An 18954-nucleotide genomic window follows, 5' to 3' on the forward strand; every position below is an offset into this window, starting at 1 on the left:
TGTTTTATTATAGCCTTAGCCTTGTTCACGCTCTTAGATATTGGTAACTTCATCTTGGTACCATTAGTTCCTCAACTGTTCTTACTCAAGCAAAATAAGGAGGTTTTTGGTAGGTGTGTGAGAAGAGGTTGTTGTCCAATGAGAATGAAGCAATGGTATTTGGCCCATAAATAAAGTTTACACTCATAAAGAGTCAAAGATAGACAGGAAGTTATCTCCTCTCTGAAAATTCCCTTGGAAAGCCTTCTCAACAAGCCAACCCTGGTACACTCCAGAAAAATAAGGTAACCAAATTTCCCACTTTGCCTGGAACACTGACTTGCTTATGCTTGTTGCTACTTCATGGTTATTAAGAATAAATTCCTCTCACTCTCAAAAGTGTCTTAGTTTAGGACATGAAGTTAAAAAATATAACCCTTTATCAGTGGTAGTCTGCTACTTTTGAACTAGCAATAGTTCTTGGCCTCCTAATTATCCCAGAACGACTGACTAAAACTCATTGCAGGTAACAATTGGACAGGCAGTTTTGTCTGGAATTTAAGAGCATGGACTCTGGAGTCAGAAAGTCTAAGCTCAGATTCTAACCCCATCACTTACTAGCCATGATACTTTGGCTCTTAATTTCCTCATCTTTAAAATGGGGTTTATAATAACAGTTGCTTCCTCATAAGATCGCATACATAAAATACTTAAATTACATATATAGTAACATGCATAAAATACTTAGAACATTCTGCGATACAATACTATTACATTTTTAGCTCATTATCTTGACCCTTGTCTCTTCTACTGTTCACACTGGGAAAAAAAAAAAAAAAAGGTGTGGGAGACTATACACATGTTTTTCCTTGTAATCTGAAATTGTGCCATCAACTTATTAAATACTTCTGACGTTTTCCATTTGCTCCTTTCAATAAAATTTGAATCACATTGCACTTGGTCATTTATAAGTGGTTTTTATGCACTTAATAATTTCATTTGTGTTTATATACTTTTCAATATCACATTTAGATTATTATTATTAATGCTATTACATTGTATACTTTTTTTCCTGGAGAATAAATTTCAATATTTATATGGTCAGGAATTGGGAAATGAATGTGGACTTCTAAAATAGCCCCCAGTGATCCTTACCTCCTGATATTCATACTTCTGTGTAATCTTTCCCCTTGATACAGGTTTACTGGCTTGCTTCTAACTGGTAAAATATGACAAAGGTGAAGAGATGTCACTTCTGTGATTAAGTTACTAAAGATTGTGACTTCCATCCTGTTAGCAGGTACTCTGTCCTAGTTCCTCAGCTTATAGGTTTCGACGGAGAAAACTTCCACGTGGAGAGGGCTACGTGGCAAAGAACTGAGGCTTTCAGTCCAACAACCCATGAAGAAATGAATACTACCAAGAACCACATGAGCTTGGAAGTGGATCCTTTCCCAGGCAGGTTCCGAGATGACTAAAGACAGAGGATTCCTTGATTACAGTCTGTGAGAGTCTCTGAAGCTGCAGGCCCACATTCCCATTCAGTACAAACTGTGAGGTAATAATTATATGCTGTTTTAAGCCTAGTTTTTTGACAATGTAATGTGCAGCAAAAGCTAATTCATTAAAAAAAAGAGAGAGAGAGAATGTGGTACATATGCTCATAAGCTATTCTTACCTAAAAGTACATTCAACTAAAAATAAACTTGTTGCCTGTCCTCCATATTTCCTTTATCTCATTGACATCATCATAACCTTGATTTTTCATGTAAACCTCTGTTTAAAACTTTTAAAGAAATTTTGGTATGAAAGTGAACAGAAAGTGGAGCAGTGGGAAGAAGGGAGGCCTTGTTTAGCTTCTGTTTGTTTGTTTGTTTTGCTTTGAGATAGGAGATCCTAGGCTTAAGTGAATAATCCAGGAAGACGGTGAAATAGATGACAATGGAGGTGGAAGAGGGACAAGCAGAAGAGAAACTGTTAAGAAAGCAAGCTGGGATGGCATCCAGAGGAGCCTAGAAGGAGGAATCCATCTTTGACGGGAGGGGCAATACTTTATCCCTCACTTCACAGAAGGTGAGAAAGAGGGGTAAATATTTAGGTATGCTGGCAATTTTGCTGATGATCATAAATGGGAATTCATGAATCAGAGTATGTAATCTGTATATTACCAATATGAAATGACTTGTGTAATAAAATATAACTGATGAACTATATAGACATAGTTAAACCTATTTCTAATGAAACAGGAAATATTGTAAACCTGTCTGTTTTACTTGGGGAGAATACAAATACAGATGGTCCCTGACTTTTGATTTTTCGACTTTACAATGGTGCAAAAGCATTAAGCGTTCAGTAGAAACCATGCCTCAGACTTTGAATTTTCATCGTTTTCCAGGCTAGTGATATTCAGTAGGACACTCTCTCGTGACGCTGGGCAGTGGCAGCATCTGCAATTCCCAGTCAGCCATGCAATCACGAGGGGAAATAACTGATACACTTACAGCCATTCTGTACCCTTACAACCATTCTGTTTTTCACTTTCAATAAACTACTTTCTTCAATAAACTGCTTTATTATAAAATATGCTTTGTGTTAGATGAGTTTGCCCAACTCTAGGCTACTGTAAGTGTTCTGAACATTTAACATAGGCTAGGCTAAGCTACGATGTTTGGTAGACTAGGTATATTATATTAACTGCATTTTTGACTTACAATATTTTCAACCTATGACGGGTTTATTGGGACATGACCCCATCTTAAGTCGACAAAGATCTGTATACTACTCATGGGTGCCATCTTCTATGTTCCACTTTGTTAACATTTTTAGCATGTGAGGAAATACAAGGAAAATGTATGCTTTTATCTGCCATCAGAAATAATTAAGTACTGAAACTGAATCAGTACTGAATCTGCAGCCACAGAGCAAGCCAAAATTGAACGTGCACCTTTGAAGAGCTCCTGATGTTTTAACTTAGCCTCCAACACTGCTGTTTATTCATGCTACTGTCAGTCTGTGTTATCCAGTTACAAAGAATCAGCTTTATCCTCACCTTTGATCCCTGAGGGCACTGAAAAATACCTTCTTGCATATGATCTCAAGAGGATTTCATCCTAGTCTAATTCTCTAAGGCAGCTGGCTTCATGCCCAGATACCCTGAAATGCAGGTCAGCTGGTGAAATGGTCATGTTCTCATTGCCACAAAGAGCAAATGATGCCCTTTTGCTGTGTATGGACTTCCAGGGCATGTTAAAATCTATCCCGGGTAGAAAGAGACAAATGGAAATAGAAAGGTTCATGGCAAAAGTGCATAATATACTGAAGAGTTTCCCCAATGTCGGTGTATTTGCCATTGCCCTCTACGATGGCATTGTAATCAAGAGGCAGTGAAATGAGGACAGCACACTGACTGGTTCATAATTTTTTTAATGTTAATATTAAAGAATTGTCCTTTATTATGATTATTATAATTTCTATGTTTTGGTGCTAAAATATATTTTATATATTTCATTGTACAAAGTTCGGGCAATAGTAATTTTGTTCATACCATTCTTGACAAAATTAAATTTGTCAACCTTATCATGAAATCCAAATATTTGGGAAACACTAATGTTGGCTAAGATGGATGTTCAGTTTTACTTTATAGCAGAGTGAAGAAAGTGTGCTTTGTAGTCAGATTGTGTTCATATTATAACCCCAGGAATGGCACTGGGACATTGGACAGTTTACTTAGTCTATTCCTTAATCTCCTGAGATATAAAATAGACTAATGAAAGGAACTAAGCTCATGAGTGAGCAATTCATTCATTCATAAATATATACAATATCTGGCAAGGAGGAAGCATGCTCAGTCAGGGTAGTCTATCATCATCTTAAAGCACTGAAACTCTCTTAGCACAATTATAATTAATTAATGTTTATTAATTAATGTTAATTAATTAATTTAATGTAACAGCAATGAAGCTCTGGAAAATCATTTTTTCTTTTTAATTAAACATACATTTGTTGAGCAATTACTATTTTCTAGAAACTATCCTATAATTTAGAAATACAAAATTAAACCAGACAGGATCCTCAGAGAGTCTGCAAGCTAAGATAATTCCTTAATTTTCAATGAAAGTTTTATTTATATGTTTAAGCAGATATTTTAAACTGGTGACCTTTGCTTGATATTAAGCAGACATCTGATATAGAAGCTGGGAAAGCTGAAAAGTTAAAGACAGGAAGACACCAAGAAGATTGCCAGTGGCAAAGTGGGCTGGGAAGAATTAATTCCAAGGGAGGAGAAAAAGAAATAAATTCAAAGTAACTGATAAATGGGAGTTTGTTAGTTTCTGTGTTTGCAACCATTTAGCACAGAAATGCATTCTTTAAAAAGTAATCTTTCGGGCTTCCCTGGTGGCGCAGTGGTTGAGAGTCTGCCTGCCAATGCACGGGTTCGAGCCCTCGGCTGGGAAGATCCCACATGCCGCGGAGCAGCTAAGCCTGTGCACCACAACTACTGAGCCTGCGCGTCTGGAGCCTGTGCTCCGCAACAAGAGGGGCTGTGACAGTGAGAGGCCCGCGCACGGCGATGAAGAGTGGCCCCCACTTGCCGCAACTAGAGAGGGCCCTCGCGCGGAAACGAAGACCCAGCACAGCCATAAAATAGATAAATGAATAAAATAAATAAAACCAAAGTTTAAAAAAAACCTGTCATCTTTAAAAAAAAAAAAAAAAAGTAATCTTTCTGCAATTTTCCTTGTAACATAAAGAAAACAGTATCATTTACCTTAGTACTCACATGGTGCCTCAACTTCAAGAAGAATTTTTTAGAGGGCAAGTGGTGGAGTTAGTAAATTTTTTTATTAGGATTTGATAGAAATATAATTGTGAACTATTATTTTGATCTGCATAATCACAATAATCAAAAGTTTCAACCAGTTAATACAAGTATTTTCTATTTATAAAAGGTGAATTGAGTAATATCATATGGTTCAATTATCACTTGAAATGTCTCCATCATCCACCTCCTGCCCCATGCAGTCCATCTTCAACTCCAGTTGATATCGAAGTTCCCGTACAAAGGTCCACATCTCTCTAACTTGATGTTCATTGCTCTTTGAATGGTATCCTATCACTTCCTGGGCTCAGTTTGGTAGATTGGTATACTAATAAATTGAAAATCAGTATAATACAATCTATAAAATTCAGGAAAAATGAAAGATTTGCTTTTTTTTCAATCAATTTCCATAGAAACCAAGTTGTTTAATGCCCACAGCAGGCATGAAAAATTATTGGGTAAACAAGTAGGCCATGCCTTATAAGGCAAGAAATTTACCAGTGTCCACCTGTGCCAAGGAGGGCAGAGAGCCTTATGACATTTTTACCCTATGATGAACATGCTGACACTAAATGAATGAGATGTAAGTTCTTTCACTTTTTGATTTATGAATAAGTTTGAACATATAACTGAAGCATGGAATTTTTAATGCCTACTGAATGAAGACAGAGCTCAAGGCCTGATTAACAATTTTAATATATACCTTTGGAGTTTCACTAGGTAGACAGTTAGTACACATCTTAGGGTTACAAGTGATTTTTGATAGTAAAAATGAAGGAGGCAAGTGTCTTAGTCAAAATTAACTTCCTACAACATTCCATGCCTACCACGTGAAACTAAGTTATAGCTGGGGGTCATACTATGCAATAATTGTCTTTCTCAGAAGGAAAAAGAAAGAAACAGATATACTCTCAAGAAGTCCTCCATGACTGAAGTGATGCGGTGGTCAACATCTGTCTAATCCTGAAATATTGATATAATCAAAGGTTCTCTCTCTGGTCCTTATGTCTAATGAACAAGAGATTGTTGGCCTGGTGGGAAAGACCCCTGGTTCTGATTGAAGCATCAGTTATCAGGGAGTGAGAACTATCCTGGCCTGCATGGATGTGTTAAAATTTAAAAATGGGCAAATATCTGTCTATATTTCTCTTAATACTGAAAGTATTTAAGTTCTTCCTGTTTAAGATTTTTTTGATAGCTTGATAAAATTATTTTAAAATTAATGATTACTAGTATCAAAAACATTTTTAATATATGATGCTTGTTCGCATGTAGCAGTTGTTTGGGTTGGCTTTATTTCAACTTTGTTAAAATTGTAAGCAAAATGTAAGCTCTGGGAGGTTTTTGGTTTGTTTGTTTGTTTTTCTATTTTCTTGTATGCAGTATCTATCTTATATCATACAAATTTAGAAACAAATTAGTTCATTGTGTTAAAGTTGGCAGACACTAGGGAAAACCTAACCAACAAGCATTCTGATGTAATCCCACCCCTTTCCCAAGAGGATTAAAACAAATTGCTCATCAATCTGTTTTTGCACTCAGAAAGAATAGGTGTTAATAAGTCCAACCTGAAATCACAACCCATGGACCATTTAATCTTTGGGATCAATTTGGGCAAAGAAGATAAAAAATTTTCAGAGACACAGAGGGATACTCCAGCCTAGTCGTAAGTATTACCTTTAGATACAACCCAATTACTCATCAGCAGAAAAAGATGGAATCCTAGGGCTGGACTACTATTTCAGATCCAATTTCTAGTTATCTCTTGAATATCTTTTTTGTCACAGAAAAATACGTTGGCAAATTCACAACATTGATCCAATGCTAGAAGAGGTTTTTCAGAATCTCCACTAACAAAAGGAATATAAAAACTCTATGAAATTGCATAACACTATTCCCTACCTGATATAGTTTTAGATGTTGTAAACGTTATTGTTCATAGACAAGTTTCATTGTGATTTAATGCTACAATGCACAACTGCCTCTTTTTCATAAAAACATGTTTAAACTTTTGATACCAATACAAAATCTATCTTTTAAAATGCTTATGGTTAGGGAAAAAGTTCTCAAACTCAACCTCTTTTTTTTTAACTTCCTGTTTGATTTTTCTGCCACTCATTTCTCACCATCACCATGCAAATTCACTCTTCAATACAACTAAGAGTTATTTTGTTTAAAAACAGATCTCTTCCTAAAGAACACAGGATGTGTTCCATCACCAAAGGTATTTATTGAATGTGTGCCATGTATCAAGCACTGTGATAGGCACATGTAGATAAATATCAGTAAAGTATAAAAGCCTACAGTTTTGAGAGTTTTCTGTTGCTTTTTTATTCTTTAGTTTGACATATGTAACTCCAATATCAAACCCACATCTGCACCTTGATTTCTCTTAATTCACGCACTCAATCTTTCATTCACACTGAACTTCTTCCCTTACCTGAATATTCAAATGCCTTTTATTCCTGTGTAGTTTTGTCTATGATATACTACTCTCTCATAACCTGAAATACCCCATTCTCAACCTGTCAAACACTTACCTACTTTAAGACCATGGTCAACTTATCTCCTAGTAATATTTCCTAAATCCCCTAGTAAGAGCCATTCACTTCCTCCTCTGAATTCAGAATAGCATTAAAATTATACCATGAAGTATATTTTCACAGAAAATGAGGGAATGAAAATTAAAAAGAGCATTTAAAAATTTAATGTTATAAAAGAATAATGTGAAAGAAATCTATTGTTGTTCATTAAATAAATAATATGTTAGCAGAAAGATATGCGATTGTTTTCTCAACAGAGAAGACTGGGAAGGTGGGGAAAGATAACAGTTTACTTTGTGATAATATTGAAAAATGTATGTACTAAATGTAAAAGTGAGAAATAAAACTGCTTTGTACATCCAAAATATATAAATATGTATATTTTCAAATAGTTATTTTTCCAGGACATTGAAATTCCTAGTACTCAGATAAACTAATATTAGCATATCAAAGAGGGATACAGACTTGTTTTTTTCAAATTACACTAGAGCATTTAGAAAATGAAGTCACTCTCACAAGAAAGGAATCCATTAAAATGAATAAGGAAAAAGTTAGAAAGCAGGTAAATTCAAGGACACACATGTTGAAACAAATACCTAGTGAGGGTTAATGTAAATGGACCATTAATGTATTTGACTATATTAAAACCTTTTCCTAATTTTCATAAAAGAAAACTAAAACATTAAAATTAAAGAATTCATAAAAGTTGCAGTATAAGAGAGAGTTGGGTGTGATACTCAGTTTGTGTGTCCACTCGACTAAGCTCCAGCCTCTAGTTATTCAATCAAATACTAATCTAAGTATAGCTGTGAAAGCCTTTTGTAGATGTGACTAAAGTCCAGGAACAGGCGATTTCAAGTAAAGGGATTATTTTAGTTAATCTGGGTAGGCCTGATTCAGTCAGTTGAAAGACTCTAAGAGCCGAACTGAGGCTTCCCCAAAGAGGAAAATATTCTGCCTGAGGATAAGAGCTTTGACTCATGCCCCAGAATTCCAGCCTACCCTTCCTGAAGGCCTGCCTTAGGAATTTCAGATTTTCATCCCTGCCTCCTAAAATCATGTAAGTCAATTCCTTCCAGTAAATCTCTTAATATATGTCTCCTCCAGGTTATTTTTCTCTGGTTGAACCTTGACTGACACGTGGAGTTTAATGTCTTCATGTGTCATATTTGCAATTCCTTTCAGTCAATACATAGTCATTTAGCAAGCAGTTATTTCAAAGTTATAGGCAGGTAATTGAATTCAGCTAGTCTTTACTCAGTATTTGACTTATTAGTCTATTCAGCCAAAATAGTTTTGCCTCCTGGATGAGTCATTGACCATGATCAAATTTAAACTTTTGATCTTGCCTCCAAACATGTTCCTCTTCTAGTATTCCTAATCTCTGATATGGCACATCTAGGTTCATCCCAGAAATCTGAGGGTCATCTCTAACACAAGTTCTCTTTCTCAGTCTTCCACATCAAGTCTACTCCTGTCTATCATAGCAGTTCCAGAAACCCAAATATAAAGGACTTAGGGGAGGGTGTGAGCACAGTCAGCTGGAAGGTGAGGAACCAGGGTGAATAGCATTTAACATAGAATTGAGAGTTTCCAAATTCAGCACGTTAACCCCCTTCTCTCTTTCTGCACTGCACTATCTTAATCAATGGATAGTAGCTTTCTAAGTGTATCTCCTGCTTCTCTCTCCCTCTGTCACTTGACAAGTATTTTTGAGCACCTACTATGAGACAGACATCTCCAGGTACTACAGTTTAATAAAAGAAAGGAAAAAAAAAAAATCCTGCCATCATAGAACTTGCACTCTCCTGGCAGGAAAGAGAGAAACAATAAAAATAATTTAGGTAATTTACATGTTAGAAAGTGAGGAGTGCTATGAAAAAATAAGTCATGTAAGAGGAATAAGAGTGCTGGGAACAGGTAAAAAAAACTATTTTTAGAAGTGTGGTCAAGGTAGTCTTCAAAGATCAAAAGCTTTGACGTAGAGCAAAGGCTCTGAGTCATGTGTCAACAAAAATTTGGTGTTGTAGGTGTGACTGAGGAAGAGCAAGAGTCCAGGTAGCTGCGAGGGTGTAAATGAAGGTAAGAGAGAAGGAGATCAGAGAGCTCAGGACACTAAGAAGCAGATCGTGCAAGCGCTTGAAGGCCACTGAACTGTACTCTGTATGACAAGGAAGGGCATTAAAGAGTTTTGAACAAAGGTGACATCATCTGACTTACATTTTAAAGGATTCTTATTACTGCTGTGTTGAAAATGAACAGTAGAGGAGTAAGTGTGGATGCAGAAAAGTCAGTTAAGAAGCTACTAAAATAATCTGAGAGACAATGGCTGGATCAAGGTGAAAGCAGTGGGAATGAGAAATGGTCAGATTCTAGATATATTTTCAAAGCAGACCCAACAGGATTTTCTAACCGAATGGATCCCCCATCCATATAGTAATCAATGAAATCTTTTTTCTTTAAATTCATTTAGCAACAAATATTTGTTGGGTCCCATTATTTGCCAGGCACTGCTCTAGGATCTGGTGCTCACAGTGAACAATATGATCCCTAGAGTCTGCTTATTTCAAATCTTTATTTTAAATCATTCAGAGTCTTCCCATCTATTTAGAACAAAACTCCAGTTCTTTGAAGATGGGCAATCAGAACTGTTACGATCTGGTCCTTGTTTACTTTTTCTCCAATGTGTCCCTTCTAACCTGTCTCCTCTCTGCAGCCTTACTCTATTTTCTATCCACATTCAACTGTTCGTTTTGCTTCTGAGGTTTGTCCATGTTCCTCCCTCAGGGGAATGTCCTGCTCATGGCCCAGCTTCTTTGCATTTCTACATGGTCTTTAGGATTCACCTTAGCTATCACCTCTTCTGAGAAATGGTCTCTGATCCCTCATGGCTTAATAATATGCCACTTCTGTGTCTTCCCATAACAACTCGTGCACACCGTTACCATAACACTCTTCTTTTGAGTTGTTAATGTCCTATTTACATTAGTCTCCTCCACTTGACTCCAAGTTACTTAAGAATATAGGATGGAGATACTACCAAATATTATCTTAATGAATAATTGATGAATTCTGAGGACACGCTAGGTCTCTGGTATGAATTTGGAAAATATCCCAGTCCTAAAGATTGAGAGGAATCTAATCACACCATGTTCTCTTCTGTCTCTAGCTACATTGGTCTTCTTTCAATTGTTCTAAAAAACTAAGCTCTTTTTCTCCTGAGGGTCTTCACACATGTTGCTCCTTCTACTTAGAGCACTCTTGTCTTCAGTCTTCATCTGAAAACTCCCTCATGCTTCAGATAATATCTTTGGTCTCACTTCCTCAGAGGGGTCTTCCCAGACCCTCCCATCTGAATTAGAGTACCCTGCTTAAGTCTCTTTGAAAGACTTTTGGTTATCCTTTAAGCTAGTTAGCAAAACTCATATTAACACTGTTATGCCCATGATTGTTGCTTAATATATCTCTCTTCCATTAGTCGATAACATCTATTAGGTCAGTGTCAGATATGCTTTCTTTTTCCTTTTTTGTGTTTATTTTTAACTTTTTAATTGAAGGATACTGTTTAGAAGGAAAACTGTTCCCGGTGAATTTGAGGTTCTTGATGTCTCGTCGCAGAAAGAATTCAGTGAGAGACAAAGTTATAGGTAAGAAGTGGATTTATTTAGAGAGAAACACACTCCACAGACAGAGTGTGGGCCATCTCAGAAGGTGAGAGAGCCTCGAAATATGGGGTGGTTAGTTTTTATGGGCTGGGTAATTTCATAGGCTAATGAGTGGGAGGATTATTCCAATTATTTCAGGGAAGGGGTAGAGATTTCCAGGAACTGGGCCACTGCCCACTTTTTGGCCTTTTATGGTTAGCCTCAAAACTGTCATGGCACTGGTGGGTGTGTCATTTAGCATATGCTAGTGTACTACAATGAGCATATAATGAGGCTCAATGTCCATTGGAAGTTGAATATTACACCATTTGGACCTAGTTGGTTCTAACCAGTTTTTGTCATGTCCTATAGCCATGTCATTCTTTTAAACTTTGTGCCCTGCCCCCTTCCCTCCTGTTTCAAAACTACGTATATCACAAGTGAGGAGCTTGATGCATTCCCACAAACAAAACACCTGTATAAAAAACTCCAAGATCAAGGAACAGCTTATTACTAATATTCAGGAAATTCCATTCATTCTCTATTCCTGTCCTCACCCTCCCTCCCTGCAAGGTCTAACTGGTATTCTGAGTCTAATAGCATAGGTCACCTTTGCCTTTTTTGTATTTTATATATGGAAAATATCCTGTGCTCTACTGCTGCTCCATTTTTTTCAGCATTATGTTTATGAGATCCATCCATACTGCTGCATGCAACTGTAAGTTGTTTATTTTCATCACTGTATGGTATTCCATTATACAAATATACCATGATTTATTTGTCCATCCTAGCAATGATACATATTTAGGTTATTTCAAGCTTTTGGTTATTATTAATGTTGTTGCTATGAACTTTCTTGCACATGTCTTTTGGTGAAGATAAATATGGATTTCTTTTGAGCATACACCTAGAATTGAAAATGCTAGGGCAAAAAGCACATATGGTCAGCTATAGTCAATACTACGAAACAGGTTTTAAAAAGTGATTGTTGGAATTTGTACTCTCACTAAAGAATTTCAGTTGCTCCAAATACTTAAGATTTCCTTGCAAACAGTGGAGATTTTCAGTCATTTTCATTGTACCTATTTTGGTGGGTATGCAGTAGTTGCCTTAATTTGAATTTCCTGATAATTAACATGTTTACAGACCTTTTTATATGTTTATAGCCATTTACATACTCTTTTAAATAAATATTGATTTGAATGTTTTACATATTTTTATCTGGGTTATATGTATTTTTTTAATTGATTGTAGAAATTCTTGTCATCTATACATATTGTGACTATTTTCTTCAGCCTTGTGGGATCCCTTTGCACTCTGTTAATGGAGTTTTTTGCTGTCCATTTGTTCTCAATCTTAATATAGTTCAATATGTCTCTCTCTCTATATATAGTGAGTGTTTATGAGTGTGTATGTCTTCTCTAAGAAACCTTTGTCTACTCTGAGGTCACAAAGATGTCCTTCTACCTTTTCTCGAAAAAGCTTTATTCATTTGTCTTCAATATGTAGACCAAAATCCATTTGGAATTGATTTTTGTGTATTTTTTAAGATAGGCATTGCCCTTTTAAATCACAGGTATATTCTCAGCACCCAGCAATAGAATTGAATAAATAGTTCTTGAATGTCTGACAAAATAAATGAATGAGTGAAAACATAGATTTGGGTAATCTCTAAAAAAGTAAGGTATGTAGGATAATGTATATAAAGCAGATATTTTAGGTTAGCTGTTCAAAATTCCATTTCCAACTTCATTATCCCTTCTCTGATATAAATGTTATATCTTGACATCTAAGCTTCCATTGCAGCCAGAGATAGCCATGTGGCCCTTTTCAGGCCAATAAGATATAAGCAGAAGTCACTATTGATGTTAATTTCTTTTCCTCCTGCTGATGGCCTGTAATAGGCTCATAGTATGATGTCTGAAGGTAGAGTAGCTATACTGTGGCCCTGAGGTTAAGAATGAGCACAAAAAACAAACAACATTTTTAAGAAAAATACTTTTAAGAAAAAACATATAACAAGAGCCCTGGTCCCCAATAGTATTATTGAATGTCTATACCAGTCATATTCCTGAACTTTGTAGTATGCATCACAAATGGCCTCCACTTGTGTTGTTTGGTGATACATATGTGGCTTTGATTTTCTTTTATTTGCAACCAAATGCATTCCTAAATGGAGAAATCTAAGGGATCAGTCTACATTTCCTCTTTGAGAATGCTATATGTTTTGAAGGATAACTTTCTCACGCACCATAAATGAAAACCTAAGAAATGTCCTTCCTTTCAGCTTGTGCTGTGCTCACGTAAGTCAGAAAGTACTAGCCTGAACCCCTGAATACTGGCTCTGCAGTCTATTAGGTATTTCTCTCCTGAGAAATTTACTTAATAACAATTACAGGTCTTTAATTTGCTCTCTATTAAAAAATAAAATAGGAATAAAAAATCTTATTTGGGGAGTTATTTTGGAGAAAGGCTTATAGCAATGTATGAAAGGTACCTGACACAAGGTAGGTATTTAATATATTTTATGTATATCCCTTCACTTTTAATTATAATACATTTATAGAACATACCTGAGAAAAGCATCAAGTAAACAATAAACCAGCAAACTAAAAACAAAGAATTTTTTTTCAATAAAGATATGCACTAGAAATGCCATTGTCCAAATGGAGCTCTCTTGGAAGCCATACTTGGCACACATATGTCACATGCGAAGTTCAGTTAAAACATCATTTACCTTGTAGAAAAAAGGGCAGGAATATTTTCTGACATTTACAATATTAAGTGTTACTTGTAGTCACAAATTTGAATTATAATTTTGTAGCGGCAATTTAATAAATTATCATGGCCTAAGGAACTTTATGATGCTTCCAAAATACGCAAATTATTATCAGACAGTTCCATGAATGCCAGGAAAACAATGCTAATTATCTGATGTGAAGATAATTTATTTGCCCAAATATTTAGAATTTTATGACAAATTTTTTTAGAATACTTTTATATTGTTTCTCAAGAGGGTAACAAGCATAATTTTGAGATTTATAATCTCATATCTGTAATTTGTGCATGTGCTGATGCATTAATAAAAGCAAATTTATCTTTCTTTAGAATAGCAAATTAAACCATATCTTAAATTGGCTTCATCCTAATAGGATATTACATTGATTCAAATATTTGATATGTTTTGTAGGCGAGACAGACAAATAACAAAGAAAAATAAGAGTGATTTTTTTTTAAAACACTGAAATGCACTTGAAATTGAAAAAGCATCACTTTTAGATGGCATACACAGCATTAAGAAGATTAAGGGAAAAGAGCAAAGGAATCAGAAAACCATTAACCGACCTTTTAAAAATTGCTTAGGATTAGAAAGGTTCCTAAGGAGAGAAAAATAACAGGTCTTTTTGCTGTATGTTGTTGTTGTTTAGAAATGAATCAAGAAATTATATCCTAATCAATTGAAGATGTGCATTTCAGAAAATCATTGAGTTGCACGGGAGCAAATACTGGCAAAGCTTATTACTACAAAATCCAGTTACTTCAACACGGAGAACAGAAAGTCATGCCAAATTTTAGTAGCTCTTAGAAAATATTACAGCAATCATACTCCAGGGATTTCAGAAGCTGTTAAAAACTGTCATTAATTTCTACATAAAATTCTGTCACAAACTTTGAACACTGAAAATAAAATATAACCAAAACCTCAGAATAGTCTAACAAATGGCACAATAAATTTATTTAATTCTGTTTCAAAAAAGCGATCTGGGATATCTATAGGAAGAAGAAGGAAATGATAATAATACCTTATATTTAGTACTTACTACTGTTAAGGCACATTCACGTTTGTCAACTCATTTGAGTCATTCAATAACTTTGTGACGTATAGCTTTTATTATGTTGAGGTAAGTTCCCTCTATGCCCACTTTCTAGAGGGTTTTTATCATAAATCGGTGTTGAATTTTGTCGAAAACTTTTTCTGTATCTATTGAGATGATCATCTTGGTTTTTCTACTTCAATTTGTTAATACGGTTTATCACATTGATTGATTTGCATATATTGAAGAATCCTTGCATTCCTGGGATAAACCCCACTTGATCATGGTGTATGATCCTTTTAAAGTGCTGTGGGATTCTGTTTGTTAGTATTTTGTTGAGGATTTTGCATCTGTGTTCATCAGTAATATTGGCCTGTAGTTTTCATTATTTGTGACATCTTTGTCTGGTTTTGGTATCAGGGTGATGGTGGCTGCATAGAATGAGTTTGGGAGTGTTCTCCCTCTGCTACATTTTGGAAGAGTTTGAGAAGGATAAGTGTTAGGTCTTCTCTAAATGTTTGACAGAATCCTCCTGTGAAGCCATCTGGTCCTGGGCTTTTGTTTGTTAGAAGATTTTTAATCACATACTCCAATTTCAGTGCTTGTGATTGGTCTGTTTATATTTTCTATTTCTTCCTCGTTCAGTCTAGGAAGGTTGTGCTTCTCTAAGAATTTGTCCATTTCTTCCAGGTTGTCCATTTTATTGGCATATAGTTGCTTGTAGTAATCTCTCATGATCCTCTGTATTTCTGCAGTGTCAATTGTTACTTCTCCTTTTTCATTTCTAATTCTACTGATTTGAGTCTTCTCCTTTTTTTTCTTGATGAGTCTGACTAGTGTTTATCAATTTTGTTTACCTTCTCAAAGAACAAGTTTTTAATTTCATTGATCTTTGCTATTGTTTCCTTCATTTCTTTTTCATTTATTTCTGATCTGATCTTTATGATTTCTTTCCTTCTGCTAACTTTGGGTTTTTTTGTTCTTCTTTCTCTAATTTCTTTAGGTGTAAGGTTAGGTTCTTTATTTGAGATGTCTCTTGTTTCTTAAGGTAGGATTATATTCCTACAAACTTCCCTCTTAACGGTGAAAAACTGAAACCATTTCCACTAAGATCAGGAACAAGACAAGGCTGCCCACTCTCATGACTATTATTCACCATAGTTTTGGAAGTCTTAGCCACAGTGATCAGAGAAGAAAAAGAAATAAAAGGAATCCAAATTGGAAAAGAAGAAGTAAAACTGTCACTGTTTGCAGATGACATGACACTATACATAGAGAATCCTACAGATGCTACCAGAAAACTACTGGAGCTAATCAATGTATTTGGTAAAGTTGCAGGATACAAAATTAATGCACAGAAATCTCTTGCATTCCTATACACTAATGATGAAAAATCTGAAAAAGAAATTAAGGAAACCCTCCCATTCACCACTGCAAAAAAAGAATAAAATACCTAGGAATAAACTTACCTAAGGACGTAAATGACCTGTACTCAGAAAACTATAAGATACTGATGAAAGAAATCAAATATGACACAAACAGATGGAGAGATATACCATGTTCTTGGATTGGAAGAATCAATATTTCTATCAAATCCTAATAAAAAAATTTACTAACTCCACCAGTTGCCCTCTAAAAAATTCTTCTTGAAGTTGAGGCACCATGTGAGTACTAAGGAAAATGACACTGTTTACTTTATGTTACAAGGAAAATTGCAGAAAGATTACTTTTTAAAGAATGCATTTCTGTGCTAAATGGTTGCAAACACAGAAACTAACAAACTCCCATTTATCAGTTACTTCGAATTTATTTCTTTTTCTCCCTCCTTGGAATTAATTCTTCCCAGCCCACTTTGCCACTGGCAATCTTCTTGGTGTCTTCCTGTCTTTAACTTTTCAGCTTTCCCAGATTCTATCTCAGAGGTCTGCTTAATACCAAGCAAAGGGCACCAGTTTAAAGTATCTGCTTAAACATATAAATACAACTTTCATTGAAAATTAAGGAATTATCTTAGTTTGCAGACTCTCTGAGGATCCTGTCTGGTTTAATTTTGTATTTCTAAATTATAGGATAGTTTCTAGAAAATAGTAATTGCTCAACAAATGTATGTTTAATTAAAAAGAAAAAACGATTTTCCAGAGCTTCATTGCTGTTACATTAAATTAATTAATTAACATTAATTAATAAACATTAATTATAATTGTGCTAAGAGAGTTTCAGTGCTTTCAGATGGTAATAGACTACCCTGACTGAGCATGCTTCCTCCTTGCCAGATATTGTATATATTTATGAATGAATGAATTGCTCACTCGTGAGCTTAGTTCCTTTCATTAGTCTATTTTATATCTCAGGAGATTAAGGAATAGACTAAGTAAACTGTCCAATGTCCCAGTGCCATTCCTGGGGTTATAATATGAACACAATCTGACTACAAAGCACACTTTCTTCACCATTCTGCTATAAAGTAAAACTGAACATCCATCTTAGCCAACATTAGTGTTTCCCAAATATTTGGATTTCATGATAGGGTTGACAAATTTAATTTTGTCAAGAATGGTATGAACAAAATTACTATTGCCCAAACTTTGTACAATGAAATATATAAAATATATTTTAGCACAATAACATAGAAATTATAATAATCATAATAAAGGACAATTCTTTAATATTGACATTAAAAACAATTATGAACCAGTCAGTGTGCTGTCCTCATTTCACTGCCTCTTGATTACAATGCCATCGTAGAGGGCAATGGCAAATACACTGACATTGGGGAAACTCTTCAGTATATTATGCACTTTTGCCATGAACCTTTCTATTTCCATTTGTCTCTTTCTACCCGGGATAGATTTTAACATGCCCTGGAAGTCCATACACAGCAAAAGGGCATCATTTGCTCTTTGTGGCAATGAGAACATGACCATTTCACCAGCTGACCTGCATTTCGGGGTATCTGGGCATGAAGCCAGCTGCCTTAGAGAATTAGACTAGGATGAAATCCTCTTGAGATCATATGCAAGAAGGTATTTTTCAGTGCCCTCAGGGATCAAAGGTGAGGATAAAGCTGATTCTTTGTAACTGGATAACACAGACTGACAGTAGCATGAATAAACAGCAGTGTTGGAGGCTAAGTTAAAACATCAGGAGCTCTTCAAAGGTGCACGTTCAATTTTGGCTTGCTCTGTGGCTGCAGATTCAGTACTGATTCAGTTTCAGTACTTAATTATTTCTGATGGCAGATAAAAGCATACATTTTCCTTGTATTTCCTCACATGCTAAAAATGTTTACAAAGTGGAACATAGAAGATGGCACCCAAGAGTAATATACAGATCTTTGTCGACGTAAGATGGGGTCATGTCCCAATACACCCGTCATAGGTTGAAAATATTGTAAGTCGAAAATGCAGTTAATATAATATACCTAGTCTACCAAACATCGTAGCTTAGCCTAGCCTATGTTAAATGTTCAGAACACTTACAGTAGCCTAGAGTTGGGCAAACTCATCTAACACAAAGCACATTTTATAATAAAGCAGTTTATTGAAGAAAGTAGTTTATTGAAAGTGAAAAACAGAATGGTTGTAAGGGTACAGAATGGCTGTAAGTGTATCAGTTATTTCCCCTCGTGATTGCATGGCTGACTGGGAATTGCAGATGCTGCCACTGCCCAGCGTCACGAGAGAGTGTCCTACTGAATATCACTAGCCTGGAAAACGATGAAAATTCAAAATCTGAGGCATGCTTTCTACTGAACGCTTATTGCTTTTGCACCATTGAAAAGTCGAAAAATCAAAAGTCAGGGACCATCTGTATTTGTATTCTCCCCAAGTAAAACAGACAGGTTTACAATATTTCCTGTTTCATTAGAAATAGGTTTAACTATGTCTATATAGTTCATTAGTTATATTTTATTACACAAGTCATTTCATACTGGTAATATACAGATTACATACTCTGATTCATGAATTCCCATTTATGATCATCAGCAAAATTGCCAGCATACCTAAATATTTACCCCTCTTTCTCATCTTCTGTGAAGTGAGGGATAAAGTATTGCCCCTCCCGTCAAAGATGGATTCCTCCTTCTAGGCTCCTCTGGATGCCATCCCAGCTTGCTTTCTTAACAGTTTCTCTTCTGCTTGTCCCTCTTCCAC

The sequence above is a fragment of the Balaenoptera borealis genome (genome assembly GCF_965194805.1).
Source record: "Balaenoptera borealis genome assembly, chromosome: 13".
Taxonomy (NCBI): Eukaryota; Metazoa; Chordata; class Mammalia; order Artiodactyla; family Balaenopteridae; genus Balaenoptera; species Balaenoptera borealis.